General features: G+C 41.0%; 1 protein-coding gene across 1 annotated transcript in view; it reads left to right on the forward strand.

The window, feature by feature from the left end:
* Positions 1-14,943, forward strand: part of LARGE1 (LARGE xylosyl- and glucuronyltransferase 1) — a 347,716-nt gene that overhangs the window by 35,249 nt on the left and 297,524 nt on the right. The window lies entirely within an intron of this gene.

The raw sequence follows: 14,943 nt of genomic DNA on the forward strand, positions 1-14,943 counted from the left end.
TCATCCTGTTTCTGTTATTTCAGTCCTTAAGGTTGGCCACTTGTCCCTGTAGCATTGCTTTCTTCTCCTGTATATTGACATTTCCCAACTTAGCATCATTGAGGAATATCTCCTATGAAGTGGAGATTCATCCCTTGGCAAAAATGGAGAATGACACAGACCTATGTGATAAATCAGTCACAGAGCAACTGAGCCTAATAAATGTGATTTTGTTATACAGCAGTTGCAGTATCCCCAGTATGGAGATAGAAATACTTCTGCCATTGTCTAAAAAGGTGGTGAGACTCTGTTGATGACCTTCACTGTTTTGCAGTGAGCTGCTGAAAGAACTTAGGAGAGAGCAGAACAGCACCACGATTAAAAGATGTAGTACTGAGACTTCTTTATAAAATCACAGGACTGTAGGAAAGAGGGCCAGGGAAAAAAAAAAGAGCAGATAGAGAGGGGAAGAGAGAAGGAAAGGGTGTTTTTGCAGTTGGTGAAAAAATGTATGTAGGTAGGAAATAGATCCAGTGGAAGAAAAATCAGAGAAAAGGGACAGATAAAGAAAACAGTAAGACCTGTGATGGTTTAGGATTGTATCTACTCCAACATCTTGCCACAAGAAAGAGGTGTTTGAGAGTAGTAGGGAAAGGCAAAATGCTGCCTTAGGAGTAAAAAAGTTGGGGCAAGCTGGGTCTGACAGGGAAGTTGCTGTCTGCCCCCAAAGTAAGCAATTTATAAGGAGAAAATAATCTCTGTAGGACAGAGATATTTTTCATTTGTGCCTTCTCTTATTTTTCCCTGTTGATTCAGTTGCACTTCTCTGTCCACCAAATAACTTGAGAAAATAATCACAGAAGTGGAAAGCTGAAGCAGTGTGTTTTGGCATTTTGTGAACCAAACTTTGGACTTTTTTCTTTTTTCCAAAAATTTCTCTTGTTTGGAAAGATTCTTGGTTTGTTTATTTCGCAGTTTTGTTTTGGGTTTTTTTTCTGAAAAGTGACAAGTTGAACTCCACAATGTAACATTCTGCTTGATCTGAGATAAAACTTTCATTCTTAAAAAAAAAAAAGTGTTTGCAGGTGGCTTTGGCACCAATGGTGAGCCCATAATCTGCTGCATCTCATCTGCACATGCTGTGTGGATGGCAATGTGGCACTGAGCACTCGCAGGGCTGCATGTCTTCACAGAAGTGATCACACATTTAGAGAAGAGGTATGGCAGCAGCAGGCAAGCCATCTCCTCAGTGCCAGGAATATGGTCCTTCTCCATGGAAGCACAGGACAGAATTCTTAATAAGCCATTCTCTCCCATTTCCTTATTTATAACCTCTTTCCATCTCAGTACTGTCTCAAGATACTTGGAGACTTGTCTTCCTGGGTCGTTTTCTTCATGCCAACTGGATTGACAGTGATTTTCCCCACTTCCCTCACAAATATCTTCTGAGCCTGGAAAACTGTAGATATGTGAACTGAAAAACAAGGAAATAGTTTGGATGGAATGGTCAGGAGGGTGAAAGACTTCAAACCCTTTCCAGTGTTCCTCAGACCAATTTAAGGTTGAGGGGCTGTTAGGGGATTTTTTGTGTGTGTTTTTCTTCCTGCTGCTTTTCTTTCCCTTGTGGTAGCAGATGCTCAGTCTACTGGGGAGGTAAATTGCAAAGCTATCAGGTTAAATAGGTAACAGAAATGGCCAGATCAGATCTGCAGATCTCTGGACCTGCTAAAACAAACAGAGAGGCCACAGGCAATAGCCATTGCTGTCTGTGGCAGGAAACCACCTCGTGCCTTGACTCTGCCCACAGAGTGTGAACAAAGATATCTTTCTAATTCTTCCTATCCCCAGCCTCTTCTGTGGACTTTCCTAAGGGCCAGAAGTAGTCCAATCCTGACAATAAAGACATCTGTTCTCTCCTGATCCCACTCCTGACAAATGAGACAGTCTATTTTTTAGGGCAGGAGGAGAAAAACAATTTGATGACACCCAAGAGCTCCACAGTTCTTTGCAGTACCCTGCTGCATTTTGCTAGAAAGGCACAGTTTCCAAAAAATTAGTGAACACATGGCAAAATGGGAGGCAAAAGAACAGGGTATGAGGGAAGAAACTACATGGAACTGAACAGTCATGTGTGGAGTATGAATGAATACAGAACAGAGAAATCCAGCAGTTCTGTAGGAAAGGAGGTGGGAGTTACAGCAGATCACAAACTGAACATGAATCCACAGTGTCCTGCCATTGTGGAGAAAGCAAATATCCTGCTGAGCTGTATAAACAAAAGAATCGTTTGCCAAGTCCACGAAATAATCCTTCCACTTCACTCAGAGGTGTCTGGGAGCCAGCCTCAAGAGCTGCAGTCATGTGTACCACCCTAGGTGACAAATTCCAACAGTGCTTTTAGAAAATCTCCAGGACCATAGACTTTGTTTAGATTTGATAACCTTCACTGAATGGCAGCTTAGAAACAGTAATTATGTTCCTAAAGCAAACAGCTTCCCTACTAACAATACTTTACATAAGCATTATGTATTTATTAGCCAAAATAAGAGTTTAATTCAAGGCATCTAACAAATTATGTTCCCTGTTCAAATATATCATAATCACGTAACCTAATATTTTCTGTTGGTTAAAGCATATTCACGCTTTAAAAATTTTGAATCTGTTTCAAGCAATACAATCAGTTTCCTCATCTTTCCCGAAATGATGATGTATATTTTTTTCTTCTTCATTAATTGTTTGACTAGAACAAGTTCAAACCCAGCACATCTTTCAGACACTGCATTCAAGTATACTTCCCTAGTTATCTGAACTAAATCACATTTCCTAAACCCCAGGACTGCTGGGGTTGCTGGTGACCAAGTCATTCAGCCCACACTCAGCAATATCAGCTGTTCACCCCTAAGTTGACACACTGAGCATAAGTTCACAGTGCAGAGCTCTTCACCAGAACCTTCCCTGAAGGTTTGCACACAGCTCATACTGCATCTGTCTTGTATAGTGAGAGCTGATTTGGCTCAGTTCCTTCCCTTTCGACACAAGAAGTCTGATACTCACAGAATCAGACAGAAAGCAAGATAGCATTAGAGAAATTCTAGCAGTAAGGATAGTAAAGCATTGCAATAGGTTTCCTCCTTTACTGCTAGTTGTCACAAAACTATCCTGCTCTCCAAGAGATTTAGAGAGAACTCTCCTGTAACTTTAGTGAAGAGATAAGTAAACTCATAATTAAAACTCCTCCTTAACAACAGATTGAAGCTGGAAGATGTGGTTTGTGTGATTTGGAAGACTCTCTCCCCTTTGAGAAAGCCAAGTTTCTTATTAATATACATTATTCAAAATTCACCTCCTAACCCGTATCAAACAACACTGTGGATTTTGGAGTTCTCTGTGCCTTTGAAAATTTCTTCCTTGGACAAGTGGTCTTGAGGCCCTTAGCAGAGCAGAAACACTTAGCTTGCTTCAGGATCAGCGAATGTGACCTTCAGGCCTGCAGCCTCGTTCAGTGTCAAGAGACATTCATTTCCCACTGTTCAGATTTGTAATTTAGGCATTTAGGTTTTCCAACAAAATTTTACACAATCCAAATGACTGCGGCACCTAAAACTTAATTATAAAACTAATTTAGACCTAAAGTCTTAAAACTAAAGGACTTTGAAAGGCCAAAAAGCCTTTTTGGACCCAGACCGCCCAAGAGGAGAAGTATTTAATCTCCAATGTTTTCACTAGAATGAGATGCTAAATGCTGATAATATTCTGCACCTAGGTGTCTTTCAAAGTAAGTCTTTATTTTCTAAATCACATATGTGCTTTCAAGAAGCTGTCCATTGACCTTTATTTCAATGCCTTCCAAAAAATTCTTGCGTTGCTTTATTTTTATCAGTCATCTCTGCTAAAAACCCTGGAGCTCACAATAGTCCCAGAGTAGTAACTCAGAATACAACACAAGATGTTTAGCTTTAGCTAGAGGTTTGGGGTTTTTTCTTAAGCTTTGTTTGTTCTCCAGGTTTTATGGAATTTATTAGAATTTATGTTGTTGTATGTGTAAATAAACACACTGCTGCCACGGAGGAGATGGTCTATAAATCAGGGGAATAAATAAGCAAACAGATTGGGCCTGATTCACCAGGGTGAAGGCAGCATATGAAGCTCCTGAGTGTTTCCTCTTAATTTAGCATATCTTTTGGGAGCATCACTTGAAACAGCTTACTTTGCCTTACAGAGTGAGTATAGCTATATTACTTTTTTTAATTTCTGGTTTTTTTGGTTGGGGTTTTGGTTTTGTTTGTTTTTTTGGTTTTGTTTGGTTGATTTTTTGATTTTTGGTAGTATTCTAGTCTTCTCATAGCTTTGGAACATCCTGTTGGGATGGGTTGGAAGCACTAATATTCTGAGCGCCTTCTAAGCATCAGCAAGGACATTCCATTGTCAGCTGCTTCTGCAGCTTGGGGAGTATCCATTGCCAGGAGCACAGGTGTAGAAGAAGAGCAAAGGATCTCATAAGTCTGTTGTTGTAGAGCCATGTCCAGCACAGGGTGTCCCTTGACATTTCCATGCGTGATCATATCAATTGCCATAGTCTCAATTTCAAAAAGGTCAGGATTGTTTTTACCCATTGTGTAACTATTTTGCTGTTCATTGCTCATGTTCTCCCAAATTGAGGCTTGCTGCTATCTCCCAGCAGATATTTGTTCCAATCTGCTGCCTTGAACCTTAGCATCCCTTTCAAATTTAGGAAAGCATCAGTGGATTGCACTAACACACCTGTGAAGTAAAAAACTCTTGTAGTGTTGTTTTTCTTGGGTGTTTTTTTCCTTTGTTTTGTTTTGTTTTGTTTTTTAACAAAACTAACTATTAACTCTTGTGGAGGGCAGATCTCATAACTTGAGAGTGGTTTACAGTTTTCATCTACTCATTACTGTGAAATGCTGACCTGCAAATTTTGCAAGCATTCCCACAAGCTCTGAAGTACTACTCCAGCAGGATATAAATACAGACGCTCTCTCTGCTGTCTGCCATATCAGAGTAGCTTCTCAGCTTATCAGCAAGGAAAGCAGTGTACATGTTGGGGCACTGGGAGCCCAGAGAGCTAATATCTTCAGAATTATACACACTTGCATGAAAATTACCTAGACCACACTACACTTCCTAGTTACACGTCATCTGTATAATCCTAGGGTTTAACTGGGATTTTGCTGAGCCTGTTCTGACTCTTTGATGCAGAGAAACCTTCAGCTATTGCTACTAGTAGTGATTTTGACCTCTAGATATTAAGATTTATCTTATCCATACTGGTTCAGATAAGGTGTCAGATTCATAATGTGCTGATGTTGCATCCTCATGGCAACTCTTGAAATAATTACAACATGCCTGAGCTAATCAGAGGAACAACATTTCCTTCGGCAGTAGCAGAGTTAAAGTGAAACGGGCAGCATGGTAACAGTCTCTGTTATTTTCCTGACACTGTTTTTCTGCTAATATTACTATTTCTGATGAAAACCTTTGCACTTTTTCACTACATGCCACCTTCACCTTCCAATAGGTTCCAAATCAAACCCACAATTACCTTTACATTTCTTCTCTCCAAAGTCACATTAAGGCCATCAGCTCTGTTGACACCCCCCAAAATCCTTGAGTTTGGCCCAGCAGCTGCTCCCTGTGCTCTGGCGGTGGTTATTGAGCTCCTCATCACTGTCTCACAGCCCTGCATGCTCAGGGAAAAAGCCGTGGGTTTCTTTTGTGTTTGTGCAACACTTAGCACAGCAGAGGGCTGGTTCAGAATTAGGTAGGATGGATAGATCCTCCCACATTACAAAACAACAAATAATGACATTGGAAAGAAGGAAAATGTACAGCAGAAATAGCTGCCTTGCCAATTGATGCAAGTCATAAGGATGGAATTAAATTTAACCTCCTACAACACTCCAGAGGTAATCTGGGGTCCGTGAGATTTTTAAGAAGAAACATGGCCTGTTTTTTTTAATCATTAGACAAAAGGATTTTTGCTAAAATGTACTAAGCGTGCATGAAGAACAAAACAAATGTAAAGACTAAAATTTCCCCAAATTAAAAGCTTGAACAAGCATTTTGGAGGAAAGAAGAGAATCTCTGCTCCTGAATTTGCATAAAACCTTTTAATGGGGTTTTTATTTAAAACCCCAAGGTAACTCCAAACATTTTCTTTGGGAAAATGGAAGAAGTCAAATGCTGAATTTTGGTTCTGTGACCATTTTTACTGAAATTAATTCTGGGGTTTTGTGACAGAAACAGCATGCACATTTATGTGGTTGAGCAAAAGGACCAATATATATGCTCCTATATATAGGCTGTTTTCATCTTTTTCAGGCTTATTCTGTGTTTTGTTTTTTCTCTTTCTCACCTGAGCTTTGTGTAAAAACTCACTGAAGCAGAAACTGAAACTCCACTTGTTTCTGGCTTCCACAACATATAGTTATCTTTTCCTGGTGAATATTTAAATGTCTGTCCTTATAAAGGAAGCAAATACAGGAGGAGGTTGTGAGGGAATGTAATTCTTGAGTATTCTGTAAACCAGGGATAAGGGTTGGGCTGAACATCCTGATCTGGGGAGGCCAGGGGAGAAGGTTCCTGAAATTAAGTTCCTTTAGAAATGTCCTCCTATGAAAGATAAAAAGAGAAAAAGAAGCATTGGAGCACGCAGGAAGAGAAGTTGTTCCTCAAATGAAGCTTTCAGCAGACACATCAGTAACAACTTTCTCCTGAAGATTTGTAGTGGAGAATAAGAGGATGGAAGAGCCAGCACAGCTGCCTTTGTGTAGTTAAAAAGACAATCTAACTCTTGATAGAGGGAATGGGGACTGGAGATAGGAGAATGGAGACTGGGGGGCCCAGGTTGTGGTTATCTAGTGCTCATAAACCCTTTGGCTTGCAGGAGAATTGCTGACCAGGGGCACAGTGTGAGCTGTAAGAAGCACCACTCCAGCAGAGCAGCATCATTAAAAATGCAAGTGCTGAAACACAGCTATTGTGGCTGTAAGCACATATCCTGGGCTTTATGAGACTCAACAGCTTCAGGGAGCTGTTTCTGAGGTTAACCCAGCATAGGGGTTGCTGGTTTGTTCACCAAACAACGTTGGGCAATTTGTTATTGTGCTTTGCCCTAAGATCCCAGCTGTAAGATGGACCACTACAGTAGGTTGGATGGAGGTGGGTGAGGCAGAGGCATGGGATTTGCCTGCAGAGCACTAAATTACTGCAGCAGCATAATCTGACAAATTTTAAAGAGGTGCTCTTCTACTACAGCAAAGAGGGAATTGATAATTGCACCATAGGAACACCCCTGGGATCCAGCCATTCATAGTTAATCAGAATTATTTGTCTGTTTGGAAAACTTTTATTTCTTTTATAACACGTGGAAGAATTGACTAAGGATGCAGCGAGGAGTTACTGTAAACACACCAGACTGGGAAGCCTGTGGAGGCAAGGTAAGGAGAATGCAAAGGAATCATTTACCAAGCTTGTTTTCAGGTGGAAATGCTGAGCACAGGAAGTCTGCTCCTGTTCTTAATGGTGAGACTGGTCAATGCATCTCCCACTATATCCCTGAGATGGATTATGTTTTAATAGTCTTGGCTTCCATAGAGAACAGCTTAATGCTCCACCTGACGGATGATGCTTTGCTGGAAGGCTGGCAGCTCCTGCCAGGGCAGCATCTTGCTGGGGTAGAAGTGTGGTGTCAGCAGCAGGGAAGGGTCCAGTTCAAGGTGTCCATCTCTCTTGCACATATACACACAGAGCCTGTCTTCTGAAAGTGTTAGCAGAAGGGAGAAGGAAAGCAGCAAAGACCTATTTAGCAGGCACAGGTTTTGCTGTAACTTCAGCCTTTCACAGCCTATTTGCTACAGTTGGTTTCAGCTTTGATGGATATCGTGGTGGAAACTGACCTTCTCTGTCCACACAGGCATTTGCAGGGGTGGCTGAAACCAGGACAAAGCCAAAAGCAGAAAGGGCCAAAAGCAGGGTCTTTATCTGCCCAGCAGGACATCACATCTGGTTCCCCATCTGGGCCCATTCTCACCTGTAGCACTTTTTCTAACCCAGTGGTGGAGTTTCCTCAGCAGAAATCTGCTGTACAATGCCAGGAATAATATTTTCTCATTACCAGGCATGGGGGTCTGATGGACCAAAGGGAATAAGCCTCTGCTGAGAAAGAAAGATTGTTGATCCAGCATGTGGCATTCATGACCTGCATTGTGAATCACAGGTGTGTGAGGTGTTTCCTCCCTGCTGGGCACTCATGCCCTGTTCATTTCCCCTCTCCAGAACTAAACTTCCTTGCTACAGGAAGAGGGAAATTAACATGGAATTAGCAGCAGAAATCCAAGAGTTGCCAGGATAGCTACCTTTCATGTTCTTATGATAGACTGATTTATTAAATACTTCTAGTCTTCTAAGAAGCCCAAACCAAGGCTCTTACAATGAGTGTTACTATGGGGAAAAAAATATATTCATCTTCCTCCTATTATCACAGAGACCTGCAGACTGAGTCTTGACTATTTCTTTATTATCCTCATTTCCTGAGGAAACAAGGCTTATGAATTTGTTCTTCTGCCTGCTGCTTTCCCAAATCATTGCCTAATTTCAACCAATTTTTGAAGAGATTTCAGAGATTTGAAACACCTCTGCCTTGTAAGAATTGAGTCTGGATAGAGGAAAGAGATCCAAATCAGTGTCACAATAGAAGAAAAGCTTTCAAAATGAGCTCTATGGTTACCTGCTTTGCTCAGCCTGCCCATGCAGGTCTGTTGCACAACAATCTTCCTTCCTGAATTAAGGGCATGGGAGGATGATGCAAGTCCCATGATGCAGCCAAGGCAGTGGGCAGGCTGTGGAAACTCCTGTAAGCATTGATATTGTGTAAGAATTGGGAGGATAGAGAGTTGGGGGATTGTAGAGGAGCAGGGGTATTAAAGCTTTGCTAATCCTGCTGCCCTCAGCATGGTATCTGTGGTGGTATCAGCAGCACTAGCTACACCCACCCCAACCATAGGAGCTCTGACTAAAAGACAGACCCTCCCCCAAGGAACTGCCCAGTAAAACCTTGCTGGACCTTTTTTTGGAGTCATTTAGGCCTCCTTTCAATGCATTTAAACGTTATTTCATTTCAGCTTATCACCCATCAAAGTAATTTAAAGGAAGCCTTTGGCTTCAGCTGGGCTTTCCCAAATCAGCCCCAGGTTGTGTATCTGGTTGTACCAAAGACTTGTGCAGTGAAGTGAGGAGTGAGGTGGCAGTGTGGAAATTACCCCACATAGGCATAAATGACCACTGATCCTGTGTGCATGCTCTGAGCAGCCAAGCAAGTCTGTGAAGTTAAACAGCATGTTGAAAGTTGCAGTAACAATTTAGGAAAGTACAGGGCAATATTTCAGATAACGAGGCAATCTTATCTACGTGTCAAAAGTACAACCTGTAAATTTAAAGAACCCTCTTCTATTTTACCTGGAAGAAGAAAGGAGTTAGAAGAGATTTGATTGAGGTATTCATAATTATATGAGAAACAGTGAAAACTAATCAGTCTGTGCTTTTTATATTGTCACATAGTGCAAGAACAAGGGGACTCTTAAAATGTAAATTAATAAGCAGTACATTTAGCACCCAAATGTATTTAGTGAATCATGTTACAATTATAGTATATATAAATAATCCACCAATTTCCATAAAACTATCTGATAAAATTCACCCGTAACAATAGTTCATTTCCCAATTCACTTTTCATTATTCAAAATCCTTTAGAAGCCCAAGGGAAGATGTTGGCTGGGGATTGTAAAAGGCTGTATATTTAGAACAAATCCAAGGAGGGGACTGACTTCTGCAGAGTGTACTCCTCTTCACAAATTCACAGTCCTAGGAAGCTAAGGACACTAATGCAAAGGCTGTCTAAAAGGAAGGGAAAGAAAGAGCCCACACTGGATAATTTTATGACCATTAGTAACATTTGTATCTATACAAGCTAAGATAATTATAATGGTAATCATATCTCATGCTTCAGAGCCTAAAGTGATTGCCTACAGAGGGCAGGGAAGCCTTGGAGAGTTTCCATTGAAAGGAAGATTAGAAATGCTTAAGATTATTTAATTTGGTCATATTGGACACAGCAGAAAGAAGAAACTTATTTTCCCTTTTAAATACTTTTCCTTTCTTTTTTCTGAATCAGTTTCTTCCCTGTTGGTTTGACCTGTAACCTGGTATCCCCACTGGCATGAGCACTTTTCCTTTCCCATCTCTTTTGTGCCTGGATCTTGCTGTTTTCCCCCAGACCTGTTTCCCAGTGTCTCAGCCCATTCCTCTCTTGGGCTCATCATGTTCACTAGATTACACCCCTCCAGTGTGAAGAGGCTTTTCTTGCATCCAGTGACCTTAACCAGACTTCATTAGCAATCCCTGCTCTCACTTTGCTCCTCCCCAAGTAGCATCAGCCTGTGTCTTTTCTTTGCATGTGAGCAGCTCCTTCCAGCCTAGGAGCCTTTTCCAAGCAAGTTCTTCAACTGTTGGTATTTTTGTACCCCAATCATTCCTGTAAGACTCACAGCTATCACAATACTAGCATCAAGCAGAACAATCTCATTTTACAGATTATCCACTGTTTTAAAAACTGAAGGAAGTGAGTAAAGAATTGAAAATGCCTCATGTTGCCTTTTGGCCATTTCAAAAGTTACTGTGAGATCTGATCACCTGATTTTCTCCTCTCCCATCCTCCTGCCTTTTTGCACCTTCATTGCATGATGAATCCATATGGGGCCAAATCCAGAAAACGACTCCCAAAGATGCTTCCACAAAATGAGGTCTCCACTGACTTCAGTGAACCTACTCATGCAGTAACACATATGAGAGAATGTCAGAAATCTGCCTCAGGCAAAGAAGAGGTGGTCATTCTCCACACTTACCAAGAAATGAGATAGGAAAAAGAGAGTGTCCTTTTATTACTCTACAACACAGTGAAGAATAATTGACAACAAAGGCCTGCTATTTCCCTCTCCGTGCACTGCTCCTGAGCTGGAGTTTATGCCAAAGCTGGGACTGTGAGGTAGTTCACTTTAGGACACTTCAGAAGAAGGAAAGTAATAACTTGAGAACTAAAGGCAGCTATGATAAAGGTATGGAGAGCTATAAATGACAAAAGGAAGGCCAAAAAAGCACTATTAGTTAGCCTTTTTGGTAATAAAAAATAATTCGGTAGGGTAATTGAATGAAATTACAAAGCAACACATTGCAAGTGGATAAAAGGTGATGTTTACGAAAGGTATAATTAAACTGTGATATTCACTGGTCTAGATATTGAGAAGGATCAGCGCCATGTTCAGGTAGTTCAGGATTTATATAAATAAAAGGAACATCCGCAAGGACACCAGCTAAATACAATTACAAGGGCTATCAATTCTCATGCTTCAGGGCATGGTTACCTGCTGAGGTCAGGAAGAAATTTCTTCATGGTATAGCACTAAAAAGTAAAATGCATTATTGGGCATTGATGGGTATTGGACACCTTATTAGATGGACTTTAATCTTCTCCACTATGCATTTCTTTTGCTCCCCCACATCAAAAATCAGTGAAGCATTTAGGTGGTGCTTAAATTCCGTTTTTAAATCAATAGGACTTAAATGTGCATAAGTGTTAGTGCTCGATTAAGTGCTTTCCAAAATAGATATATTAAGCAACTACTTAAATTTTTAGAAGTATTGAAGCAGTTTTTTGGTTCTGGACTGATGTTTTAGTGTCCAAATCACAGATGCAAAACCAGTAGGACTTACTGTATTTCATATATTATCAACTCACTTTACAGAAACTCCAAACAACACTGTTCCGTCAGTTGTAAAAAACTTCAGCCTTTCATCCCAAAAATTAAAAAAATTTTGACTATAGCTCTACAATCCATTCATACAGTTAGTCCAATATGTATACACACATAATCACACGGGTCTAAAATAGATAGGGTCTTCATCTTTGGGTTTTCTTTCGTGGGAATAAAATGAGCTTTGTCATCTGCTATAGTCTCCTCCCTCATGTTTGTGTCCTGCTGGTTTGTCTTGCACTTCTAGACAAGGTGTCAGCCTGACATGGAAGATCTCTGAAGATTTAAGTTTCCCTTTAAACTTTGAAGCCCATCCCTTTTTACCCTTCTTTCTTCATGGAGGAGATATCACTCAACCCTGCCAATCTTTCAGAGTCAGTAGGAGGGCCCTGAGTACTGAGGAAACACAGTGCTGATCTGATCTCCTGCAGAGTCAGGACATAGTAGATACCCCCAATGTCGAAAGGGCTTTGATCTGGAGAAGGTCATAGAGAAATATAAACAGAAGCCTGAGTGTTATTCTCAGTCCTTCTCAAATGCTGCTGACAGGTGGTTAAAGGGTTTGATAGATAAAAGAGACCAGGGTAACTGAAGTGGATGAAAAAATAGATGTTACCAAAAAAATCAGGTTCTTGCAGCCTCTGGATTTCCTCAGTGAAAAGGCAATTTAAAATATGGCCATAATGGTGGGAGAGATTCCTCCCCTATGGGTCTGTCTCCTCTGTTTTCCTCACTGGACCAATTGCTCCTTTTGGAGAGGCTGCAGCAGCTCACGGGGGTGGCTGGGAGAGCTCCAGCAATGCACAGCAGGCAGTAATTCTTCTTTCCAGAGGCTGAATGTTCAGCCTGAGCAGCACTCAGAGGGACCTGCATGCTGAGATCAAGGGAACATTTCCAATGACTTATGGAGGAGCTGAAACTAGGCCTTTATGGAATACTAAATAATTAAATCAGACCTCATGTAGACCTCTAACACTTAAGAATCAGCACTTAATAGCGCACAGAAAGGCATAATTTTCAGATCTGTGCTAATAAGGAAAACCTTAAATTGAGGGATTTTTCTTAAACAGCTCTTTTCTTCCCCTGATTGTTAAACATAAAAGTAAAGATGCTGCCTGCAGTAGTCAGGCATGCATCTTGAATTGCTATTTGCTTCCAGCTTCATTTAAGATAAAATTTAAACTGCTTAATTTAAATGCACTATCTTAGATACCTATAAAAGACTGACTTGCAGGAAGTATTAAGCAGATGCTTTCTGCAAATCTGTTCTGCTTTAGTCATTTCTAGTTCAGTGTTCAAAACATTCCCAACCTGGTGCCTTACCAACCTGATAAACTTCTACAATGAAAGTACAGTCTTGGTAGATGAAGGGAGAGCAGTGGGCATTGTCTGTCTACCTGGGCTTTCCTAAGGCTATCAAGGAAGGCTTAATCCCATAAGATCCTCATAGACAAGTTGGAGTATGGGCTGGATGAGCAGACACGTGGATTGAAAATTGCCTGAACATCTGGGCCCAGAGGGTGGCTCAGAATTTCCTGATCTTCTAAACCATTATAATTTCCTATAGAATAGTATATACATTTATGGTTTCCTTTTAATATAGGACTATTAAGGATGTTATCAAAATGTGTACTCAGCACTTCCAAAGAGCTCATGTTTCTGTATCTCTATTCTGCTCCCATCAGACAGAGCTCTACATCCCTTTTCTCCTCAGCTCTCATTTTCTGGGAGGGCTGCAAAAGTTCAGCACTCTCTGGGTTAACACTCAACACAAGTGAAAATCTTTATCTCACAGTGTGTGGACAAATTGGTTTTGAAACAGCTACAGAGGGTCATCAATTCTTCAAATGGACATAGTGTGAGTATCCCATAAACTGAAACAGCCGGTGCTGCACGGATTCATCTGGAGAGGTTATTATTAGGGAACTGGGGCTGCTTTCACATGCAGAGCTGTAATTTATCATGACCAGGTTTTGTTAGCACGGAATTTAGACAGTTTCTGTTACTGCACCCTAATAAGTCATTTTATCAGCGAATTTGTTTCCTTGACTGCCGACACCTCGGCAACCTTCATACCTTTTTAGTAACACATGGCAGGAAAACAACTGACAAATAAAGAGAAATCATTGGTTGTGAACTCACTGAAATTACATATTCCATGTGGGAAGCTTGGATAATGCAGTTCAGTTGTAAAGCAGAGTCCATTGAAGGCACCCAGGTCTCTTGCTCTCTCCCTGTGTCTCATCTTTTACTGCATATAGAAGGAAGACTCTGTAACTAAGGGAATATGTCATGGATTCCTTCCCAGCTGCCTAGCCACAGGGGAAACTAGCAGCAGTGTTCCTCAATACAGCACAGGCAAGCCCAGGGTAAATGACAGCAGAGCTGAGTCTCCCTGCTTTAATCCCTCCCCAAATACTGGAAGACTTACAGAGATATCTACCTTACTCTAGTTAGACCTCTGCATAACCTAGGGTCACAAGCAGGTGCTTGCTCCCCTTAGAAAAATCAGCTCTAATTATGTCTTGCAAGATCAGTTTCTCCTCATTTAGCTCATCTCTGCTATTGCTGAATAATTAACCACTTATTTGACAAGTACTTTGCATCTTCCTGTGTCCCTGAATCCCCAATGACACACACAAACAGAAGGGCAATTAAAAGTTCATTTACCTGCGACCCTCTGGGACTGCCACATGCTGTGAGAGTCAATATATTTTTCTTCTATTAGGGTAGTAGAGAAGCAATTTCTGAGGTTTAAGAGCATCAAGGAAAAGTAACGTGCAGACAGAATAGGCAGATCTCCAATCTGGAGATTAAATGGAGGAAAGCCCCAGGTTTTTTCAACTGCTGTAATGAACAAAATCAGCCTTCGGAAAGGAAACCACAGCCTGCAGCTGGAAAAGCTTTGTAAGTCACAGACAACTTCTCCAAGTGTTTCTAAAAGCTATGACAAAGCTGCACAAGCGCAGAAAGAATTTTCCATCTCCTCTGACAACCACAACAGAGTTAGCAGGCAGCCATAATCAGTGGCACAGAGTCTAGTTGTAGCCTGTCACTAGTGCTGTCCCACAAGGTTCAGTATGGGCCCAGAATTGTTTAACTTGCTCATCAATGACTTGGATGAAGTGCACTGATG

The sequence above is a fragment of the Lichenostomus cassidix genome, chromosome 1Aa (genome assembly GCF_008360975.1).
Source record: "Lichenostomus cassidix isolate B80296 chromosome 1Aa, HeHo_3.0, whole genome shotgun sequence".
NCBI classification, from domain to species: domain Eukaryota; kingdom Metazoa; phylum Chordata; class Aves; order Passeriformes; family Meliphagidae; genus Lichenostomus; species Lichenostomus cassidix.